We start from the raw sequence: 24,804 nt of genomic DNA, 5'->3' as shown, positions 1-24,804 counted from the left end.
ACCAGTTGTGGGCCCACTGTCTATCGCCTCATCAGGGACTTTCTGGCACCAGCGAAGACAACAACCAAGACGTACGAGGAGCTCGTAACACTGATCCATGAGCAACTCAAGCCCAAGGAGAGCATCCTCACAGCTGGACACCGGTTCTACACCCACCAACGGCCTGAAGGCCAGGAAATCGCGAAATAGGCTGCAGACCTCAGGAGGCCGGCTGCACCGTGTGATTTCGGCGACCACCTCAACGAAGCGCTGCGGGACATTTTTGTCATTGGAATCGGCCATGAGGGCCTTCTTCATAAGCTACTGTCGGCGGACACCACAGTCGTACTGCAGAAGGCCATCTCTCTGAGCCAGGCATTCATGACCTCAACCTGCGGTTCTAGGCAAATGACTCACTCTCAGGACTCAAACCCGGCAGGTTTTGTGCACAGTGTGGACTGTAGAACGTGAACCATCTCAGCCTCCCAGTCCCTTAACTCAGAGTCCGCTGATGGGGGGCTAATCGAGTAGCTCCATGCTGGCATTGTGGAGGGAATCACAGGGCTCACCAGTGCCACTTTAAAGACTATGTATGCAAGGGCTGCTGCACAAAGGGCCACCTCCAGTAAATGTGTAAGAAAAATATGACTCACTGTCGATGAAGAGTCTGCAAATGGTCATGAATCCAGCGCGGATTATGAAACGATAAGCAGAGAGGCAGCTCAGCCCCACGATGAGGTATATAGCATGTTTACCTGCACCACCGAGTGTTCCCCGTTGAGGATGGAAGTCGAGATAGATGGCGTTCCAATTTTCATGGAATTGGACACGGGGGCGAGCCAGTCAGTAATGAATCAAGAAGCCTTTGAGAGACTATGGGACAATCAAGCTGAACGACCAAGTTGGCCCCGTTTCAGGCAAAGCTGCGCACCTACACCGATGAACTTATCCCAGTCTTTTGTAGTTCGAATGTAAAGATACTCCATGATGGCGCGGTGCACAGGTTACCTCTGTGGATTGTTGCAGGTGATGGACCAACGCTACTCCGAAGAAGGTGGATGGAGAAGATCCATTGGAAGTGGGAAGACTTCACCCCTCCAGCGATCGACGTCCTCCGCATTCGGAGGCACAGCAAGCCCTCACTTGAGGGGGGACCCGACACCAGAAAGCAGACCAGCACAGCACCCGAGGCACAGAACGCTCAGCACTACTGCGTGGAAATCCAGCTGGGACGACCCGAACGCACCTTTCAGGCTCCGGTGGCAGGACTCCAGAGAAAGAAAATCGGATCCAAAGGCGACTTTCCAGCTTCGGTGGCAGAACATGGGGAGAAGAGTGATAGGTCCTTACGATACAGTATAAATGCACACGAGGCCCATGCTTGAGAGGTCAGTCTGTGACCTATTCTTTATTCCTTAGCACTCAAGTGATGAAGGTGGGTGGAGCTTCCCCTTTTGTATCTGAAGGTCCAGGTTAGGAGTGTCTCCCACCTAGTGATCATTGTTCTTACAGTGTACAACTTAGGTCAGATTATACATGGGTTACAATGCTGGTTGAATACATGACATCACCTCCCCCACAAAGTCTTATTGGGATCACGGGTTGAGTTTCTCTGGTGGTTTACGTTCTCTTGTAGAGCACCTGAGTTGGGGCTCCGGTTGTTGGGCGCTGGCCTGAGTGCCTGCTGTTTGCGGTGCCTCAGGCCTGTCCGGACTGCCCACAGTGATTGGGCTCTCCTCCCTTTGGTTCCGGTGTTCGGTCACCTGTGGTGGAGTGAACTCTACGTCGTGTTCTTCCTCTGCTTCTTCGATAGGATTGCTGAACCTCCTTTTTGTTTGATCCACGTGTTTGCGGCAGATTTTCCATTGGTAAGTTTAACTACCAGAATCCTATTTCCCTCTTTGGCAATCACAGTGCCTGCGAGCCATTTGGGCCCTGCAGCATAGTTGAGGACAAAAACAGGATCATTTTCATCAATACATCGCGCCCTCGCATTCCTGTCATGGTAGTCATATTGTGGCTGGCGCCTGCTCTCGACAATTTCTTTCATGGTGGGGTGTATAAGGAATAACCGGGTTTTGAGCGTCCTTTTCATTAGCAGCTCTGCGGGTGGAACCCATGTGAGCAAGTGTTGTCGGGATCGATATGCCAACAGGAGGCGTGATAAGCGTCTTTGTAGGGAACCCCCTTGGATTCTGAGCATCCCCTGTTTGATTATCTGCGCTGCTCGTTCTGCCTGGCCGTTTGAGGCCGGCTTGAACGGTGCCATTCTGACATGGTTAATTCCATTGCCTGCCATGAAGTCCTGGAATTCAGTGCTTGTGAAGCACGGGCCATTGTCGCCTACCAAGACGTCCGGTAGACCGTGGGCGGCGGACATTGCCCGTAGACTTTCTACGGTGGCAGAGGATGTGCTTGAATTTAAAATGTCACACTCGGTCCATTTGGAGTACGCGTCTACGACAACCAAAAACATTTTTCCCATGAAAGGACCTGCGTCGTCCACATGGATGCGTGACCATAAGAACATAAGAACATAAGAATTAGGAACAGGAGTAGGCCATCTAGCCCCTCGAGCCTGCTCCGCCATTCAATAAGATCATGGCTGATCTGGTCGTGGACTCAGCACAACTTACCCACCCTCTCCCGATAATCCTTAATTCCCTTATTGCTTAAAAATCTATCTATCTTTGACTTGAAAACATTCAATGAGCCAGCCTCAACTGCTTCCTTGGGCAGAGAATTTAAAGATTCACAACCCTCTGGGAGAAGAAATTCTTTCTCAACTCGGTTTTAAATTGGCTCCTCCGTATTTTGAGGCTGTGCCCCCTAGATCTAGTCTCCCCCACCAATGGAAACAACCTCTCTGCCTCTATCTTGTCTATCCCTTTCATGATTTTAAATGTTTCTATAAGATCACCCCTCATCCTTCTGAACTCCAAGGAGTAAAGACCCAGTCTACTCAATCTATCATCATAAGGTAACCCCCTCATTTCTCGAATCAGCCTAGTGAATCATCTCTGTACCCCTTCCAAAGCTAGTATATCCTTCCTTAAGTAAGGTGACCAAAACTGCACGCAGTACTCCACTCCAGGTGTGGCCTTACCAATACCTTATACAGTTGCAGCAACACCTTCCTGCTTTTGTACTCCATCCCTTTCGCAATGAAGGCCAACATTCCATTTGCCTTCCTGATTACCTGCTGCACCTGCAAATTAACCTTTTGGGATTCCCAGGCCGCCTGCAATTTCTGCGGTCTGGAGGAGTCAGTGTTCCATGTTTTTATTGAGTGCACGAGGTTGCAGCCCCTGTTTCATTATCTAAAGGGGCTGCTCCTGAAATTCTGGCTGCACTTCAGTCCCACTCTCCTGATCTTTGGGCACCCTGTGCGGAGGGGAGCGGGTAGGTCCGAAGGCCTCCTCGTAGGACTGCTCCTGGGCACGGCCAAGGGTGCCATCAGCCGGTCCAGGCAGCGGGCGGTCGAGGGGGTCGTTCAACCTGACTGCCTGCCTCTCTTCCGCTCTTACATCCGGTCCAGGGTGTCCTTGGAGATGGAGCACGCGGTGTCCACCGGTACGCTCGCGGCCTTCCGCGAGAGGTGGGCACCGGAGGGACTGGAGTGCATCATCACGCCCGGCAACCAAATTTTAATTTGATTTTACGTTTTAAATTTTAATTTGTTTTAATTGCCGGTGCTTTTAGTGTCCCCCTCCCCTTTTATAGGGGGCACTGGAAAAAGGAAAATTTGATTTTAGTGCCCAAAAAAAAAAAAAGAGAAACACAAAAAAAAAACACAATAAAGAAAAAAATGGGCCTTGTAAATATCTGGTGTGTCATCCAGGTCGGGTGGCAGCATTTAATGGTTATGTGTTACAGGTAAGAGTTTCATGCACAACTCCCAGGCCGCCTGCAATTTCTGCGGTCTGGAGGAGTCCGTGTTCCATGTTTTTATTGAGTGCACGAGGTTGCAGCCCCTGTTTCATTATCTAAAGGGGCTGCTCCTGAAATTCTGGCTGCACTTCAGTCCCACTCTCCTGATCTTTGGGCACCCTGTGCGGAGGGGAGCGGGTAGGTCCGAGGGCCTCCTCGTAGGACTGCTCCTGGGCACGGCCAAGGGTGCCATCAGCCGGTCCAGACAGCGGGCGGTCGAGGGGGTCGTTCAACCTGACTGCCTGCCTCTCTTCCGCTCTTACATCCGGTCCAGGGTGTCCTTGGAGATGGAGCACGCGGTGTCCACCGGTACGCTCGCGGCCTTCCGCGAGAGGTGGGCACCGGAGGGACTGGAGTGCATCATCACGCCCGGCAACCAAATTTTAATTTGATTTTATGTTTTAAAGTTTAATTTGTTTTAATTGCCAGTGCTTTTAGTGTCCCCCTCCCCTTTTATAGGGGGCACTGGAGGAGAAAAAAAAAATTTGATTTTAGTGCCCAAAAAAAAGCAAAAAAAAAGAGAAACACAAAAAAAAACCACAAAAAAGAAAAAATGGGCCTTGTAAATATCTGGTGTGTCATCCAGGTCGGGTGGCACCATTTAATGTTTATGTGTTACAGGTAAACTCTAAAAGAGTTTCATGCACAACTCCCAGGCCGCCTGCAATTTCTGCGGTCTGGAGGAATCCGTGTTCCATGTTTTTATTGAGTGCACGAGGTTGCAGCCCCTGTTTCATTATCTAAAGGGGTTGCTCCTGAAATTCTGGCTGCACTTCAGTCCCACTCTCCTGATCTTTGGGCACCCTGTGCAGAGGGGAGCGGGTAGGTCCGAGGGCCTCCTCGTAGGACTGCTCCTGGGCACGGCCAAGGGTGCCATCAGCCGGTCCAGACAGCGGGCGGTCGAGGGGGTCGTTCAACCTGACTGCCTGCCTCTCTTCCGCTCTTACATCCGGTCCAGGGTGTCCTTGGAGATGGAGCACGCGGTGTCCACCGGTACGCTCGCGGCCTTCCGCGAGAGGTGGGCACCGGAGGGACTGGAGTGCATCATCACGCCCGGCAACCAAATTTTAATTTGATTTTACATTTTAAAGTTTAAATTGTTTTAATTGCCGGTGCTTTTAGTGTCCCCCTCCCCTTTTAAAGGGGGCACTGGAAAAAATGTGATTTTAGCGACCAAAAAAAAACCAAAAAAAGAGAAAAAAAGGGGCCTCGTAAATGTCTGCTGTGTCATCCAGGGCGGGTGGCACGGTTTAATGTTTTTTGTTTTGCAGATAAACTCCAAAAAGAGTTTCATGCACAAGGAAGTTGTGTGATGGTGGTGCACTGGTAAGCATGGTTGCCTTCCAAGCAGTTGACCTGGGTTCAATTCCCAGCCATTACATTTGTCAATTTCTACTTGAGGTTGAAATGAACTTCTGATGACTCTGGTTGCAAGCAGTTCTTACAGCAACATCTTAAGGATTTTTCCCCCAGATCGGGGGGCACGGTTTAATGTTTTTCTGTTAACTCCTAAGAGTTTCATGCACAAGGACCCCCAGGTCCCTCTGCACCACAGCATGTTGTAATTTCTCCCCATTCAAATAATATTCCCTTTTACTGTTTTTTTTCCCAAGGTGGATGACCTCACACTTTCCGACATTGTATTCCATCTGCCAAACCTTAGCCCATTCGCTTAACCTATCCAAATCTCCTTGTAGCCTCTCTGAGTCCTCTACACAACCCGCTTTCCCACTAATCTTAGTGTCATCTGCAAATTTTGTTGCACTACACTCTGTCCCCTCCTCTAGGTCATCTATGTATATTGTAAACAGTTGTGGTCCCAGCACTGATCCCTGTGGCACACCACTAACCACTGATTTCCAACCAGAAAAGGACCCATTTATCCCGACTCTCTGCTTTCTGTTCGCCAGCCAATTCTTTATCCATGCTAATACATTTCCTCTGACTCCGTGTACCTTTATCTTCTGCAGTAACCTTTTGTGTGGCACCTTATCGAATGCCTTTTGGAAATCTAAATACACCACATCCATCGGTACACCTCTATCCACCATGCTCGTTATATCCTCAAAGAATTCCAGTAAGTTAGTTAAACATGATTTCCCTTTCATGAATCCATGCTGCGTCTGCTTGATTGCACTATTCCTATCCAGATGTCCCGCTATTTCTTCCTTAATGATAGTTTCAAGCATTTTCCCCACTACAGATGTTAAACTAACCGGCCTATAGTTACCTGCCTTTTGCCTGCCCCCTTTTTTAAACAGAGGCGTTACATTAGCTGCTTTCCAATCCGCTGGTACCTCCCCAGAGTCCAGAGAATTTTGGTAGATTATAACAAATGCATCTGCTATAACTTCCACCATCTCTTTTAATACCCTGGGATGCATTTCATCAGGACCAGGGGACTTGTCTACCTTCAATCCCATTAGTCTGTCCAGCACTACCTCCCTAGTGATAGTGATCATCTCAAGGTCCTCCCTTCCCACATTCCTATGACCAGCAATTTTTGGCATGGTTTTTGTGTCTTCCACTGTGAAGAAGGAAGCAAAATAATTGTTTAAGGTCTCAGCCATTTCCACATTTCCCATTATTAAATCCCCCTTTTCATCTTCTAAGGGACCAACATTTACTTTAGTCACTCTTTTCCGTTTTATATATCTGTAAAAGCTTTTACTATCTGTTTTTATGTTTTGCGCAAGTTTACCTTCGTAATCTATCTTCCCTTTCTTTATTGCTTTTTTAGTCATTCTTTGCTGTTGCTTAAAATCTTCCCAATCCTCTAGTTTCCTACTAACCTTGGCCACCTTATACGCATTGGTCTTTGATTTGATACTTTCCTTTATTTCCTTGGTTATCCACGGCTAGTTATCTCTTCGCTTTCCGCCCTTCTTTTTCACTGGAATATATTTTTGTTGCGCATTATGAAAGAGCTCCTTAAAAGTCCTCCACAGTTCCTCAATTGTGCCACCATTTAGTCCTTGTTTCCAGTCTACTTTAGCCAACTCTGCCCTCATCCCACTGTAGTCCCCTTTGTTTAAGCATAGTACGCTCATTTCTGACACAACTTCCTCGTCCTCAATCTGTATTACAAATTCAACCATATTGTGATCACTCATTCCAAGAGGATCTTTTACGAGGAGATCGTTTATTTTTCCTGTCTCGTTACACAGGACCAGATCCAAAATGGCTTGCTCCCTTGTAGGCTCTGTTACATACTGTTCTAAGAAACAATCCTGTATGCATTCTATGAATTCCTCCTCCAGGCTACCCCCTGCGATTTGATTTGACCAATCGATATGGCTTGGCAGGCCATGGCTAGGGGCTAAGGGGAGTTTCTCTGGGCGCATTGCCCAGCTGAGCACACATATTGCACCTGCGAACACAAAGTTCCAGATCTGCGTCTATCCCTGGCCACCAAACATGTGACCTGGCAATTGCCTTCATCATGACAATGCCCGGGTGCTCATTGTGGAGTTCTCTGATGAACATCTCTCTGCCCATCTGGGGCATGACTACTCAGTTTCCCCACAGTAGGCAATCGGCTTGAATCGAGAGTTCATCCCTGCGCCTGTGAAATGGTTTAAATTCCTCAGGGCATGCCCTGTACGTGGCTGCCCAGTCCCCATTCAGGACACATTTCTTGACTAGAGACAATAGCGAGTCTCTATTTGTCCAGACTTTAATCTGACGGGCTGTCACTGGTGAGCCTTCGCTTCCAAAAGCTTCAACAGCCATGACCATCTCAGCAGCATGCTCGGTAGCCCCCTCAGTGGTGGCTAGTGGGAGCCTGCTGAGTGCATCGCCGCAGTTTTCGGTGCCCGGTCTGTGCCGAATTGTATAGTCATAGGCTGATAACGTGAGTGCCCACCTCTGTATGCGGGCCGATGCGTTTGCATTTATGGTCTTGTTGTCGGCCAAAATGGACGTTAGGGGCTTGTGATCTGTCTCCAGCTCAAATTTCCTGCCAAACAGGTACTGGTCCGTTTTCTTTACCGCATATACACATGCACCCGACACCATAGGATGACGCATCACACGTTAACACAAGTTTCTTACATGAGTCGTATAGTGTTAACGGAGTGTTGGAACATAACAAATTATGTGCTCGATTAAAAGCCCTTTCCTGGCTGTCCCCCCAGATCCATTCGCGACCTTTGCGTAGGAGCACGTGTAGCGGCTCTAGCAGCGTGCTCAATTTGGGAAGTTTCCAAAATAGTTCAGGAGTCCCAGAAACGACCGCAGCTCCGTCGTGTTATGGGGTCTGCATGCTCTCTGGATCACTTCCGTCTTGGACGCAGTAGGGCTGATCCTGTCCGCTGCTACCTTCATCCCCAGGAATTGTACCTCTGGAGCTAGGAAGACGCAGTTTGCCTTTTTCAGTCGCAGCCCTACCCGGTCCAGTCTGCGTAGCACCTCCTCCAGGTTGTGGAGGTGTTCTTCAGTATCGTAACCCGTGATGAGGATGTCATCCTGAAAAACCACCGTCCCTGGAATCGACTTGAGGAGGCTTTCCATCTTTCGTTGGCAGATCGCGGCGACCGAGCGAATCCCGAACGGACATCTGTTGTACTCAAACAACCCCTTGTGTGTTGTGATGGTGGTCAGCTTCTTCGACTCACTCACTAGCTCCTGCGTCATGTAAGCTGAGGTCAGGTCCAATTTTGAAAAAAGTTTGCCACCGGATAGCGTCGCAAAGAGGTCCTCCGCTCTCGGTAGCGGATACTGGTCTTGGAGTGACACCCGATTGATGGTGGCCTTGTAATCACCACATATCCTGACCGACCCATCCGCCTTGAGCACCGGCACGATCGGGCTCGCCCAGTCACTGAATTCAACTGGCGAGATGATGCCTTCCCTCAGCAGGCAGTCCAATTCGCCTTCTATCTTTTCCCGCAACACGTACGGCACCGCTCTGGCCTTGTGGTTTACTGGCCTGGCGTCGTGGTTTATGTGAATCACTACCTTGGCCCCCATGAAAGTGCCGATGCCATGTTGAAATAATGAGTCAAATTTGTCCAGGATCTGTGAGCATGATACGCGGTCCACAGAGGAAATTGCATTGACATCGCCCCATTTCCAGTCCATGACAGCAAGCCAACTCTTCCCCAGTAGTGCGGGACCGTCCCCCGGGACAACCCAGAGTGGCAACCTGTTTTCCGAATCTTTGTGGGTCACGACTACCGTGGCGCTGCCTATCACCGGAATGATCTGCTTTGTGTAAGTCCGTAGCTGTGAGTCAATCGGCAATAATTTTGGCCTCCTGGTCTTGGACGGCCACAATTTTTCGAACTGTTTGATACCCATCAGGGACTGCCTGGCGCCTGTGTCTAGCTCCATTGATACTGGGATGCCATTGAGGAGCACTTTCATCATTATCGGTGGCGTCTTGGTGTATGAACTGTATACGTGCTCCACATGAACTCGCTGAACTTCAGCTACCAGCGATTTCCCCCAGTGTTCATTTCTGCAATTTCTGCAGGTATTTTGCTCATCTCTGCAAACTCCGGCTGAGTGTGTGCCTCCACGCCTCCAACATGAGCTGCTGTTGGAAACAAAAGGTCCCTTGCCAGTCGATCGTCGCTGTCTGCCCCTGTGACTGTACTTGAATGCGCCATTAATAGGTGTTGATGGCCCCATTACTGGCCGCATTGTCTCTTGCAATGGTGTGAATCGCCGTTCAACTTGCCATTGTCTCTGTTGAACTCCCCCTCTGGGTTCGACTACATGTTGGGGCATGCCCGATTGCCCTTGTCTGCCTGGAGAACTGTGTGCTGCTTTAACAATGTTGAATCTCTGTCCCAACCATTCCTTAACACAGTATCTCTCATCTGTTCTGCTAGTGGCCATGCTCGCATGGTTTAAATCCCAGTTTCTCATTGCCATTGATAGGTCCTTACTATACAGTATAAATGCACACGAGGCCCATGCTTGAGAGAAGGTCAGTTTGTGACCTATCCTTTATTCCTTAACACTCAAGTGATGAAGGTGGGTGGAGCTTCCCCTTTTGTACCTGATGGTCCAGGTTAGGAGTGTCTCCCACCTAGTGGTCATTGTTCTCACAGTGTACAACTTAGGTCAGATTATACATGGGTTACAATGCTGGTTGAATACATGACAAAGAGGATCACCGTAGTCGACATCGTGGATCGAGGAAAGATGGCGCCCAAACAATGAGGTGATGCGCTGAAGAAAAAGATGGCCGCGGCCAGACCACGAGGTGCAGCGCTGATGGAGCAACACGTGGCACCAAACGGAGAAGAGGATTGGGATAAAGAAAGTAAGGCTCTCTTAATGGAGGCCTGCAACCCACTACAATTAAAGGGACAGTTCCACACACTGAAGCAAAGTAATAGCAACAGTAAGTTAGAGACAAAATGTGTAACTGATGATCAGAATTGTGTACATGCAACCAGCGAGGAAAAGTCGCACGATCGCGATCGGAGCTACAGAGTATTCACCATAAGTAATGAAAAGTTGTGCGATGTAGGATTTCAACTGTACGCAGTCCATGCAGTGGGCAGACACCCATCGGGAGCACACAGGTCCAGCGAGCTACCCAATGCTGTAGTCTTTGTCCCCGGGACTAGAGTTATGCACCATGGAATGTGGCCACAAGCAGCCAATGCACACTAGCTGCAGAGCAAGTGATCTCAGGAGGGAAACGGCACTCGTATCGATACCCTGCCCCTGATCAGCTCCACCTTTCAGGCACCCGATGGCACCAACCGCCACGAGCCCGGAAGAGCAAACTGTGCTAAGGCACAGCCCCCTGACCCCATCGCCACCAAGGCCATACCTGGAAACGAAGTGTCATTCGCGACAGTCCTCCCAAAGGGGACCGAGACCAGCCAGGATCCCAAACCAAACAACGCCCAGGCTAGCGAGTCAGCTGTTCCCTGTGCACTGCTAGACGACAGCCCCTCAAGGAGCAGCAGTGACCCAGGGCGCAAGAAGGGACAGGGAGGTCACAGGCATCTGTGAACCTGCCTGATGCTAGGAACTACGGCAACAGCCCCAAGAGCAGGCAACTTGAGCCAACTGGGTTCCCACTGCCAGCACTGGGCACCGCGCCGCCACCAGACTGCCTGGACTCCATCCAGCAGTTCTGAACTAGTTTGTCCTTACACACCAGTCACCGACCCTCAGTACGCATCGATAATGTATCTCACCAGTCTTAACATACTGGTCTCACAATTGAAGCACAAATGAATGCAAACGGTTTTCCTGAGCTTGAATGTATATGAACGCACTGAGCCTCCGGCATAACCTATATGTGGGAGGGGGAGAATGGAGTGGTCAGGGACACACACAGACAGCAACCACCAGCACTCTACCGCACCAACCACTCACCCAAGATTGAAATGACCCGCCAAGGGTCAACCAGATAGAGTTAAGCCCAGAGCACAGTCAATGCAGAGACGATTTGCACTTAAGGCTTGGGGGAGAGTGATGTCATGTATCCTACATGGCTACTGTTTGTACTATCACAAGGTGTACCACCTGAGGGCACAGCAGTGGGAGGCTTGTAGGTTACCTGTACAGGTGTGCCTGACCGTGTATAAAAGACAGGCCACCAGGTGTGATCCTCACTCTGGAGTTAACAAATAAAGGACTAAGGTCACTACAGTTCAAGTGCAACACATTGCCTCGTGAAGTCATTATTAGAGCATCCAAGGACACACGGGGGGCATCGTTTTTTCGACACATACGATAGGCTCCACACCCCCAAAGCTAAAGGATAGGCTGTGTGGCGCCAATTTAAAAAAATAGAACGGGTAAACTTGCTAGTTTTGTTTTGGCATAGCCGGGGCCAAAAAAATGAGTGTAACTCTTACAATACACAAAAAAAATGGCATTGGGGAAAATTGAGCCCATAGTCTCCAGTATTATTACCTTTTTAGCACAACAGTTCTATGTTCCAGGGCTAGTTTTCACATTCGAAGGTATTAACTCTATTCTTTATCAGTACACTAACTCCATGGGGATGAAATTGGCTTCCTTTGCCTCCCGTTAGCACCTCCGGGAGGGATAACATGGTACTACCGGCTCTGCGACCAGGCACGGCGAGAGTACTGATGCCCGCGAACTTGCCTTGCATTTAGCGATGGTGGTAAACCCTAATGCCACGATCCGCTGTGCTTTGGAGATCGTGACATCATCCGGTGCACAGTGCTCCGGTACTGCACCAGATGCATAATTCGGTTCCGCCTCCTGCAGCTGCAGGAGGCGTTGTATGGTAGGCCGGCCGCTGGGGAGCACCATTTAAAGGGAGCGCCAGTGAGGTACATGAAAAATCTTGCAGAACCCTCTGTGCATTTTATTTCCCTTTTCTTCGACCGCGATTGCTCAGCCCTGCACTCTGTTCGAGTGCTTGTGGCTAATCGTCGTGGATGGCGGCTGCTGTCGGTGAGCAGGGGTGTTGATTTATTGTCGAGCCTCCAGCAATGGTCCTTCCCTTTAAGGGAGGGAAGGAACCTCGGATCCCGGCAGCGCTGCACTGGACATTGTGCAACGCTCTGCCGCTACCACCCCTCTTGCCTGGTTTAGCGCTCCAAGGGAAGTGGTAGCGCTTGATTTAGCGCTCCACTTCCTTCCCGGAGCATTAAACCCAAAGTTCGCATCGGCTTCACTTGCACAGCGCCCGGCGATATTTTTGAACTCCTGTGAAAGTTATCGCCCCGAACGGGGCGCTGCACAATCTAAACTAGCGACTTGATGTTTCATTAGTACATCAATTCTATATATTCTTTTTCAGTTTCTAAAGTATCCGCTCTAAATTTCTTTCTTATCCTGTAGGGTACTTTCACGATAAGAATACCCCCAGTATGAACCAATAATGTATTTTTGAGCATTACAGATAAGAAAGATCTCAGATAAAATCCCTGGGAACATCTCAGTTTTACGTCTAATCCAAAAGACGGTTTAGTAATTACTTGTACCATATCATGCAGCACAAGTGTCGAAACCTTTCTTTGAACAATTTCATGTAATGTAGAATAGAATTCTAACAGCATTAATAATATTAATGAAAACTGTGGCATTTTTTGGAAAAAAGCTGTTAGTATATTTTATCTAAGTCAAGCATACTGTGCATTATTTTGAATTGTACAGAATTTGGTAACATATACTAATTGCATGACAAAAACTTAATGATATATTTTTCTATTTTTTAGTCTATTACCAATCTGAGAGTCCATTATTATCACATCCAGTACACTAGGACAAATTAAACAAGAGAAGGTACTATGAGTAATGTATGTTAAGTATTCAGCTTTAACAACCATTTATTACTTGCCACACTGAAAAACTAATAACATGAAAAAATTGTTTTCTTGAATTGCAGTTTCATCATCAGGATTTCTTAAAACTTACAGCCACAAGACATGACATCGATAAAGCAAATGAATCATTGTTGCCTGCTGATCTGATACAGTTACATCACATGTAGCATTTCACTTGCTTAAATAAACATCATTATGGCAAAGTGAATAATACATGGATAGCCTTTTAGTTAAATGCAAACATAATTTGGAAAGAGGTTATGAGTAGGAATCTTGGAGTCTTAGAAGCCTACATACTAACAAATTTCACATGGTGTTTATCACAAGTTGAGACACTAAATAGGATAAATGCAATCAGAAAGTAGGCCTTCACTCATTTAATATATGACACGGATTTCCAGCTGTGGATTCAACCGGTGTATTTTAATACGTTAAGGAGAACCCAAGAGGTAATTTAAACTTGTGTATAATTTCCTGATATTCCTGCCTGCATATCACTGATTCATATTCATATTACAAAGTTTCCAGGCTTGCCAGATGCACAGCTGAATATTGGCCCGGAATTTGCAGCCAGCAGCAAAGCGAAGACACTCCACACAGGGATCTCGCAATCCGTGTCGAGAGCTTTGAGTTTTCTGACCTTGAATTCAATTCAACGGAAGTTAATAGGGATTCCATTTTGTGAATTGTTGTGACATCAACAGGCTGTCTAAGCAGCTAATCAAAAGGCAGATTTCTCACAGACAGCAAACAAGGAATGGGTAAGCCCTAAATATTCTAAGGGGGAGAAATTCCCCAGCGCCTCGATTGGGGGCAGTAACCGACTCGGGGCTGGACTACCTTCACCCGGCGCAGAAGTTCTGCTCCGACCGCAAAATTGCGGTTACCACCCATCACAGGAAGGACGCGCTCCACTTCCTGTAGGGGCGGGTTCCAGGGCGCTACTAGAGCGAGTTGGTTAGCTCTACACAGCTGCTCCCCAGTGGCGGGCGGTGCAAAATGGGCAATTTCGACCCCCAACTTTTTTAAATAGTTAGAGAGAGCAAAACAAAGGTTGGAGCTCTCACATGGGGAAAACGCAAACCTAAAATAAAGATGCACAAACTTAAAAATGTTTTTAAAACATTTCTTAAAATGAACAAATCTCACACTGCACAAAATTAAAATTATTTTTCCAGGCTCTTAACTTTTGTTTAGCAGTCAATACACTGTTAAAGCCCCAATTATATCTAATCTCTTTGGATGGAACTTTTAATTTAACAGTGTACTTACTGCGGTAGAGCCGAAGTTTCCGTCTGTTTCAGTGATTTATGCGATTTCACTGATTTCTGTGGGGGTCAAGTGGAGGTGGGCATGGCACAGCCAGTTGTGGAGCTGTCATTGACAGACCCCAGCTTCGGGTTTCTGCATGTGCACCAAATCCAAAAGTTGTGGTCAGTTTCAAATTCAGGGCCAAAGTATATAAAGAGCCATACTTGGACATTGTTAGAAGCAATTAAAAAACATTTTTTTTTAATGTCATCATTTAAATGACACAGCCATTTTTTTCTGCAACTAATCAATCTCCCGTGGTGTTGCACATGGGGAGTTGAGACCACTTCAGACTAAGCAGAGTTAGCGGGTGGGAAGATATTGAAGGCAGATGAGGAGAATAGAGGCAGATGGAAGGTGACTAAGGAGAGACAGAGGTGAGGGAGGAGAGTGAGCGGGGAGGAAAAAAGCAAGTCAGGTAAAGGGGAGTGAAGAGGGGGGGAAGAATGAGAGGAGAGCATAGAAGGTGAGGTGAGCAGTAGGGAGATGGAAAGAGGAGGGAGTGAAGAAAAAGTTGGATGGGGTTGAGGAGAGAGGAAATGATGGCGAAGACAGGGAAGGGAAAAGGAGAGGAGTGGGTCAGGAGACGAGGAAAGGAAGGGGTTGGCAAGAGGGGAGCGAAGAAGAGAAGGGAGGGGAAAGAGGATAAGAGGAGAGGAGAATAGACACTGAGGATGGTAGGGGATGGGGAGGGTAACGAGAAGGAAAGGAAGGTAGAGTGACGACAGTGCAGCTAGCTGCTACAGGGTTATGCAAAGAGGAGAGAAATGGGAAAGAAAGGAGGAGAAGAATTAGGTAGAGGAGAGGGTAAGGGGGTGGGGATGAGTTGGGAGAGGAAAGGGGAGAGGGAGGGGTAAAGATGTAAGGTGAGGAGAGAGTGGAAGGGGCAAGTGGGAGTTTAATTCAGTTTCATGGAGCTTAACTTTCATTCACGGTGCATCGGTGGTGTAGTTTGTGCAGCATGAAGAATAGGAGCATAGGGGGCCAAGATGGCCCCTTTTTTAAGAGCCAACGGGGTGGAAAGGAGTTACTGCTCAGTCAGGGGGAAGTGGCCGACAATTGGGACATTGCCCTCGTCATTTTTTCAGGCGGAGAAGGTGACCGCCCTGCCCGTGTTCTTGTCGGCAACCCCTTACCGCCCGGCGGTGACCCCTTATCACTCTGTGAGGGAAATTGCCCTACGGGAGCAGAGCAGACACCAGTCGGTGCCCCCAACAGATTTCCCCATCAGGAAGTTGCTGGGCAGCGCGTACACGCTTAAAGGGGAGGGCATTCTGCCACGGCTGCCATTTAATTTTAATTGTCGGCCGACTCTGAAGTCGGCCTGATAATGGCGACCACAGGTTCGGCCAGGCCGCCAACATGCAGCCCGTCACTCAATCTTGGGTGCCAGACCGCTGGCCTTGCCAAAGCCCTCCCTGGTGGCCCAGTCATGCCATTAAAGTGGCTGCAGAGCTTGCAGTGCCCCCCCACCCCCCTGCCCTTTAACTGATGACACTGCTCGCCTTCCACCCCGCTCCCAACCTACTTCCAGCCCCGCTGCTGCCCAAAACACTGCCCCAACACAAAAATAGGGCAAAATCACTCTTAATCACTGCCCCATCAAATGGAGAGGTAAATCATCAATTAAATCGGAATGTACACCCCATTTGGGGCAGAGTGTAATTTTGGCTCTAGATTTTTTCCGGGAGGAATATCAGCAACAAAGTTCTGCTTCAGAAAAGCAGGCGCAATGATCACAGAGTTCTGCAAGAGTAGGGGCTTGTAGCAAAAGATTTCTGCCTTTGCCAAGAAGGTTGGTCATTGTATGACTTTTGTTTGAAAGGAGTTTTATTAATTCTTTTTGGTATGTATTGATGCTTGGGGTCACGACACCAGCGGGGGGGGGGGGGCACCACTGTCGGATGTCCTCGGGCTGTACACGTGTGTGCGGGTCCTGGTATATAAGAGTGAGCACCATGTCATGTGGGCACTTCAGGCACGAATAAAGTTAAACCAGGTTTGCACCTGAATGAGTTTACAGTAACAAGTCTTGCGAGTCATTATATACATTACATTTGGTGACGAGGTAACTTAAGAACCTTCGCATGCACAATGGGCACCATTGGAATTCTGGAGAGATTCGTGGATGGCAAGGATTGGGCGGATTTTATTGACCGCCTGGATCAGTATTTCGTGGCCAACAAAATGGAGGAAGCTGGTGATGCAGTTAGGCGCAGGACAGCTCACCGTTTGTGGTCCAAAAATTTATGGCCTCATAAAGAATCTTCTCTCACCTGCACGTCCAATGGACAAAGAGTATGGGGATATGTGCACTTTGGTGCGTGAACATCTCAAGCCAAAAGGGGATCATCTCAGACTATCACTTCTACACACATGTTCGTGCGGAGGGCCAGGATGTGTTGGGATTCATCGCCGACCTAACACGTCTGGTTGAGCCGTGTAAGTTTGGAAACGCATTGGAAGACATGCTGCGAGATTTTTTCATGATAGGCATCAACCATGATGTGATCCTTCACAAATCATTGGCTGCAGATACGCTGGATTTGAGCAAGGCCATCGCGACTGCCCAGGCATGCATGGTGACTGATGATAATTTAAGGCAGATATCATCGAAGAGTCAAAGCTTCACGGCAAGTACTGTAAACAAGATTGTGTCGTCATCTGGCAGAGCTGCTTATGGCAGGGCCTACTCGACTGCTTATGTGAATCCTGTAGCTGCTCAAAGTCTGCCAACTGGTACGAATCTGATTTCACCTGTTGGCATTGTGGGGGCTATCATCAGCCTCATCAGTGTTGGTTTAAACAGTACATCTGTAAAGACTGTTCAAAAGTGGGACATCTTCAGCAAATGTGCCCACAACTGAGCAAGCGTACTGTTGCTCATCACATTGATGATGATGACCAGTCCAGTGCTGGCCCGGATATGCAACCCAACATACCCGAGGAGGAAGTGTATTCGTTCCTGACAAAGAGCCAACGAATAATGGTCAATGTGAAGCTGAATGGTGTGCCTGTATCAATGGAGCTGGACACGGTTGTGAGTCAGTTGATAATGAGCCAAAGGACATTCGACAAGCTGTAGGGCATTGAGGCTGTGAAGCCTAAGCTGAGTTCAGTCAATGCCAAGTTGTGTACTTACACTAAGGAACTCATACCGGTGATTGGCAGTGCAGTAATCAAGGTGTCATATGATGGCGTGGTTCACGATTTACCGTCGTCCCGGGCAATGGTCCACCGCTGTTCGGCAGGAATTGGCTCAAGAAAATCAAGTCAAACTGGAATGATATCAAAGCATTGTCCTCGGTGGATGACACTTCATGTGCTCAAGTGCTGAAGAAGTTTCTTTCTTTGTTTGAACTGGGCATTGGCAATTTTACTGGAGCCAAGGTGCAGATTCACCTGGATTCTGAGGCAAGACCTGTCTCACATAAAGCTCGGTCTGTTCTGTACATGATGAGGGAGAAGGTCGAAATTGAGCTTGACAGACTCCAACGTGAAGAGGTCATATCACCGGTCAAATTTAACGAATGAGCCAGTCCTATCGTTCCAGTGTTAAAGAATGATGGCACTGTCAGGATGTGTGGAGACTACAAGGTTACGATTAACCGATTTTTGAAACAGGATCAGTATCCGCTACCGAAGGCTGATGATGTGTTCACCATGCTAGCTGGTGGAAAGTTGTTCACTGAACTGGATCTGATGTCGGCCTATATGACACAGGAGCTTGTTGACACTTGACACTTCAAAGAAACTCACCTGCATCAACACCTATAAATAACCGTTTGTCTACAACAGGTGTCTTTTTGGAATCCGTTCAGCTGCAGCCATATTTCAGAGGAACATGGAGAGTCTACTGAAGTCCGTTCCTAGAGCCGTCGTGTTTCAAGATGACATTCTGGTCACAGGTCGTGACACTGCTGAACATCTGAAAAATCTTGAAGTCCTACATCGTCTGGACAAAGTGGGACTCAGTCTGAAACATTCGAAGTGTGTCTTCATGGCAGCGGAAGTTGAATTCCTAGGGAGGAAAATTGCTGCTGATGGCATCAGGCCGACTGATTTGAAAACCAAGGCTATCAAAAATGCACCCAGACCTCAAAATGTGACTGAGCTGTGTTAATTCCTTGGGCTACTCAACTACTTTAGTAATTTCTTACCCAGATTGAGCACTTTATTAGAGCCACTGCACATGCTGCTCAGAAAAAGTGACAACTGGGTCTGGGGTTTATCTCAAGATAGAGCTTTTGAGAAAGCCAAGAATCTGCTCTGTTCGAACAAGCTGCTTGTTCACTATAATCCGTGTAAGTGTCTTGTATTGGCCTGTGATGCTTCATCATATGGGGTTGGCTGTGTGCTCCAACAAGCAAATGAGTCGGATAAGCTACAACCTGTTGCGTATGCTTCAAAAAGTTTGACAAAGGCGGAAAGAGCTTACAGCATGGTAGAAAAAGAAGCTTTGGCCTGTGTGTATAGGGTCAAAAAAATGCATTAGTACCTGTTTAGTCTTCGTTTTGAACTCGAAACGGATCACAAGCCAGTCATTTCATTGTTTTCGGAAAACAAAGGTATTAATACCAATGCATTGTCCCGTATTCAGAGATGGGCGTTGATATTGTCTACCTATGATTATGTTATTTGTCATAGACCTGGCACTGAGAATTGAGCCGATGCACTGAGTCATCTGCTGTTGCCCACCCCTGAAGTGGAGACGCCTCAACCTGCAGATCTACTGTTAGTAATGGATGCTTTTGAGAGTGAAGGAACTCCCGTCACTGCTCAACAATTGAGGATCTGGACCAGCCATGACCCTATTTTATTGGTTGTGAAACGTGTGTCCTCAGGGGTGATTGGTCTGCAATACCTATGGAAATGTGTGATGAGACCAAACCTTACAACCGTCGCAAAGATGAACTATTCAGTCAGATGGAGCAATCATTATGCCTAACAAAGGCAGAGAAAAATTTGTACGTGACCTACATAGCACTCATCCTGGTATCGTCATGATGAAAGCCATTGCCAGGGCTCATGTTTTGTGGCCTGGAATTGACTCTGATCTGGAATCATGTGTGCATCAGTGCAATACTTGCATGCAGCTAAGTAAAGTACCAGCGGAATCTCCACTGAGTCATTGGTCATGGCCATCTAAACCATGGTCGAGGATACACATCGATTTTGCGGGCCCCTTCCTGGGAAAGATGTTTTTTGTTGTGGTGGATGCATATTCAAAGTGGATAGAGTGTGTCATTATGTCATCCAGCACGTCTACAGCTACCATTGAGAGTCTTCGTATCATGTTTGCTACTCGTGGTTTGCCTGACATTGTTGTGAACGATAACGGATCTTGCTTCACAAGTCTTGAGTTTCAAGAATTCATGAAACTCAATGGTATCAGACATGTAAGGTCTGCTCCATTCAAACCTGTGTCTAATGGTCAAGCAGAGCGTGCAGTTCAAACGATCAAGCAAAGCATGAAACATGTGACTCAGGGTTCACTGCAGACTTGTTTGTCATGTATATTGCTTAGTTACAGGACAAGACCTCACATGCTTACCGGGGTCTCTCCTGCTGAACTACTGATGAAGAGAAGTCTCAAGACCAAGTTTTCTCTTGTACATCCTGATTTGAATGATCATGTTGAAAACAGACGTCAAAATCAGCAATGGTATCATGATCGTGCTGCTTTGTCACGTGACATCTGTCAACTATCCAGTTTATGTGCTGAATTATGGTCAAGGTCCAAAGTGGATCGTCGGTATTGTTACGGCCAAGGAGGGTAGCAGAGTGTTTATTGTTGTGCTTAAGAATGCGCAAAAATGCAGGGAACATGTTGATCAGATAAAACTGCAGCACACAGATGAACCGGAACCGGTTGAGGAAGATGCAGTCAGTGACCAACCAACCGATATTCATTCATCAGAAGACTCTGCTATCATTACTGAATCTGGACTTTCAGTCTCTGATAGGGTCATTACCACTCCCATCAGATCAGTTACTCAGCCTCCAGAACTGGAGTTGAACTGAGACGATCAACTCATGAGTGAAAAGCCCCAGACCGTCTTGAATTGTAAAGAGACTGATTCTAAGATCTTGAAGGGGGATGTTATGTATTGATGCTTGGGGACACTAGACACCAGGGGGCGCCACTGTCGGAGGTCATTGTGCTGTACGCGCGTGTGCGTGGGCCCTGTTATATAAGAGCGAGCACCATGTCACGTGGGCACCTTGGGCGCAAATAAAGTTGAACCAGGTTTGCACCTGAGTGAGTTTACAGTAACAAGTCTTGCGAGTCATTATATACATTACACTTTTGGTTCGCTTTTTTTCAGTCAGTCTCCGATGAGCAGGTTTTGCTGGTTTTCTTAGAGCATGGCTTCATTTGGAGTTTCAGTTTGTGCAGTTTGATGATTCTTTTTCTATTTTCAGGCTGAGTTGTACATTATCCTTACGACTTTTTCTAAAGCTGATTCTTCCACCTGCATGGTTCTCAAGATAGGTTTCTATATTTTTGTTTCAGGTGAAAGATGACATAATGTTAAGTCCATAGCACCACATATGGATGCAAATACTGTTGGAATGTTGAAACAACTCATCAATTTTAATATATAATTGATGACAACGATGTTCCCCTTGGGTAACTCCCTAGATTTATCCTTGTTGGATCAAGAAAAGGCGATCTAATGGAGGAATGTCTAGCAGAATTCGAGATGCTCTGCACACGTACACAAAATCTTTCTCCTTTTTGTAAAAGAGCAGGGGGTGAAACTAAGTCACGCCTCTGTTGCGGCATTGTCCCGGACACTGAAAAATGGTTTGCGTCTGCCAGTGCAAAATTCATTAGCTGGGCCCAGGGTTTGGAACACAGCGCTACGTGAGGCATTTCACACCTCTTTTAGGGTGTTAGGCCGGCTGAGCCACTGAAAATCCCGAGTTAAACAGCCGTCCTGGGAGCACCCTACATAGGCTTCCGTAGAGAAAAGAAAACCTGAAAAAAAAACACCGAAAACATTCCGAATTCATTACTGATGGGACCCCAACATAAATCGCAAAATTAAAAACTCACTCTTACCTGAAGTAGACATTTCTTCAGTCACTTCAGCCGGTACAGCTTGGAACAGCAGCTTTCATTGGTGTTCCCACTAGGACGTGCTATGGGGTGCTATGGAGCGGGCAGGATCCAAATTTCAAGCTGGTGTCGTAACCAGAGATGCTGCACACCGGCTCGCCTCTCCCAGGCAGTACTGCTCCGCAGCCCCGCAAACCTGGCACCCGAATGTACCGGCGGTGCACTGGAAGCTGCCCGCCCGGGTGCAAGTGCATTCCGTCAGCAAAAGACCAAAAATCCAGCCTCAGCTGTTTCATTGAATACAACTAAGGGAACACGAGACCCAATGTCCCCCAAGATGTAGTCTCCTGGGTAAGGCAAAAAAAATCATAGGCCATTTCAGTGAAAATATATTCTGGGATATTTCTCTTCGATCTCTCCACCGCCCCCCGCCGCCAAAGAGGTAGTGGAAAGCAACTTCCAGGAGATAACAATGACCACGATAGACAAAGAGGAGGTACTAAAAAGATTTTCAGTCCTCAAAGTAGAAAAGTCACTAGATCTGGATGGGATGCATCCTAGTTTACTGAGGGAAGTAAGGGTGGAAATTGCAGAGACTCCGGCCGCAATCTTCAAATCCTCCTTGGATATGGGGTGGTGCCAGAAAACTGAAGACTTGTATCTGTTACACCCCTGTTTTAAAAAATGGGATTGGGATTAACCCAGCAACTATAGATCAGTCAGCCCAACATTGGTGGTGGGGAAAATTATAGTGACAATAATCTGGGACCAAATTAATTGGTATTTGGAAAAGTATAGACTAATAAATGAAAGTCAGCGCGGATTTATTAAAGGCAAATCATGTTTGACTAACTTGATCGAGTTCTTTGATGAAGTAACAGAGAGGGTTGATAAGTGCAGTGCGGTTGATGTGTATATGGACTTTCAAAAGATATACATAATGGACTTGCTAGCAAAATTAAAGACCATGTCTGTGACTTCGGCAGTGCTCTAGGGGCGGGTCGACCGGGAAATTGACAACGTTTGACAGCAGGTCGGGACCCTGTGCCTGTCCCACATGTCGGGTCTGCCTGCGCTGATGCACTTGAGACACTTGACGCTGAGTAGCGCCCTTTGGCAAGGTGCTTGAGACAATTATTGGCATATTTAGAAGCCCTTAACAGTGGTACTTTACTCACCTTTTGACGTTAACAGCTCGCACACAGATTTCACGTTGCTCCTGGACCCCGTTTGTTCATCTGAGGCAGAGGTTGAGTGGCCATTGAAGCACATGATTGGTGACAGCATTAAAACTTGGATAAAACCTCACAATTTACACCTGTACACTTTCCAAACCCAGAGACGCTTTGGTTTCTCCCTTTGGAAGACAGATTGTACTTAATGCAGGTTGTAAGTCTTTGTAGCAAACTCTGTATCCAGTGTCACCTCATTGAAACAACCTCTGTCACCATTGATGGATCGCTTTTGTCATCCCATCTTCAACTGGTATCTACTCCATCAGGATGGAAACTGTAAGAGTGAAAAACCTTAATTAGGGGTAAAGTAATTCGGTGTAATTAAAATACAAAGTAAGAAAGGCAGAGAAAGGTTTAAAATGCATTTATGGTAGAATAGCTGAATTAGACAGAAACACGAAGGTCAGAGAAATTTTCTTCGGAAATAAGAACACCCACAAGATTTACGTGGACAGCTCACAGAAATAATGAGAGGAGGCCACGATGTTCCAGCCACATGAGATAACAGGGACAATGCCTCTTTTCAGCAGAGGGTAGCCATATGTCTGCCAAGGACATGAGTCTGAGAATTAGCCTGGGAAGACATTTCCAGAAATGTAACACATAATCTGTAGGCGGCTTTTCCCTAGCAACAGTCACCAGAACTGAATGTACCAATAGAATCATTAGAAATTACTGTAACCAATAACATTTATGTAACTGTACCACCCAATAAAATTGCTGTAATCTGTATTAACCAATGGCACACTACCCTGCGTAGTTCCACCATTTTGACTGTATCTGAACTGTATAAGAATGTAACTGCATAGCTTGTCCCATGAGAGAGGTGTTGAGAGCACTCAGTAATGGTACTGATGAGGCCGGATCTCCCTTGATTAATCAGGTTTTAATAAACAACTCTTTTCTCTATAAAAGACCTTTCCTGTGAATGTTATATTTTAATACTCCACAACAGAAACCAATTCCACCCTGTCACCTTGGCTCTCAAAATCTGACCACGATGAACCCCACCACCAGCATCACCAGCAGCACCAACAACAACACCAACCTTCGCTGCAATCACTTGATGCTGCACAGCACAGAGGGCATCAGTACCCGACCACATTGCTGCCCGGGATGCCAGGGATGGCCTAACCATGACCACATTTACTTCACTTGATGCTGCACACCCTGGCTTGCAACATGAAGCGCCAGCTTGGCACCACACCAACACCATGAAACATTCCTACAATATCCAAGCCATTCCTTTCACACTCATCACCATTGCGGGGCTTACTGTTATATCTCACCATTCACTGCAACTCACTAAGCCAAAGGTGCACACAAATCTGTCCAAGAAGGCAAAGTGTTAAAAATACAGATTTCAATGTTTGACTGCACTTTAACAGAAACTTTACATGAACATTGGCAAAAAGACACAAGTGCCTACCCTTGTGTGTTAGTTTGTCTCTTTGTGTGAGGGTGAGGGGTGACTAGTGAGATGGGGATGTGATAATGTAGATAGAGAGGGATGGGTGGAGGTCCAAGTTAAGTTGGTGTGAGTAAGGATGTGCAGGCGTAGGGTAGGGATGGCAGAGTGATGGGGATGAGGATGAGGTTGAGTGTGGCTTTGCAGTAACGTTTCGTGATCTACTAAGATCATTGAAAGGTTTGCGCCACTGCAGCCTGGTCCTCCTGTCGGCATCCCTACTTGTGCCCTTCTCTGCAATATGCAACCAGGCTGCGTTGGTCTCCTGGGGAGGTCTCTTCCGTCCATTGGAAGGGAAGAGAACCTCCCTGCGTGCTCTGACTCCCTCCATAAGCATATGGAGGGTGACGTGGGAGAGCCTGCGTGCAACTCTATACCTCTGTGCAGTGTTTGCAGCACCTCAGTGTTGTTGCACACTGACAGCACAGCTGTCAAAATTAATTTGTGCATGGTCCCTTTAAGAAAACAGCTGATGATGTGTCATCAATTGATGTCATCAGACCTGCTTCCTTTTAATTGACAGAATCTCGCTGAGCG

The 24,804-nt window shown here is 47.3% G+C and overlaps 1 long non-coding RNA gene and 1 other non-coding gene across 2 annotated transcripts in view; one reads left to right on the top strand and one right to left on the bottom strand.

The window, feature by feature from the left end:
- The window catches only part of LOC139245840 (uncharacterized), a 174,423-nt gene extending 151,352 nt beyond the window's left edge, over window positions 1-23,071 (bottom strand). The window contains exon 1 of the long non-coding RNA XR_011590126.1: window positions 22,743-23,071. This is a non-coding gene — a long non-coding RNA (uncharacterized lncRNA). The remainder of the gene's footprint in view (window positions 1-22,742) is intronic.
- Window positions 5,219-5,290, top strand: trnag-ucc (transfer RNA glycine (anticodon UCC)). The gene has a single exon. It is a non-coding gene; the product is annotated as a tRNA-Gly (tRNA).
- Window positions 23,072-24,804: the final 1,733 nt, after the last annotated feature.

This window comes from Pristiophorus japonicus, unplaced genomic scaffold, assembly GCF_044704955.1.
Source record: "Pristiophorus japonicus isolate sPriJap1 unplaced genomic scaffold, sPriJap1.hap1 HAP1_SCAFFOLD_242, whole genome shotgun sequence".
Classification (NCBI taxonomy): Eukaryota; Metazoa; Chordata; class Chondrichthyes; family Pristiophoridae; genus Pristiophorus; species Pristiophorus japonicus.
The sequence above is the reverse complement of the archived record's forward strand: the minus strand, read 5'-3'. Positions and strand labels throughout refer to the sequence as shown.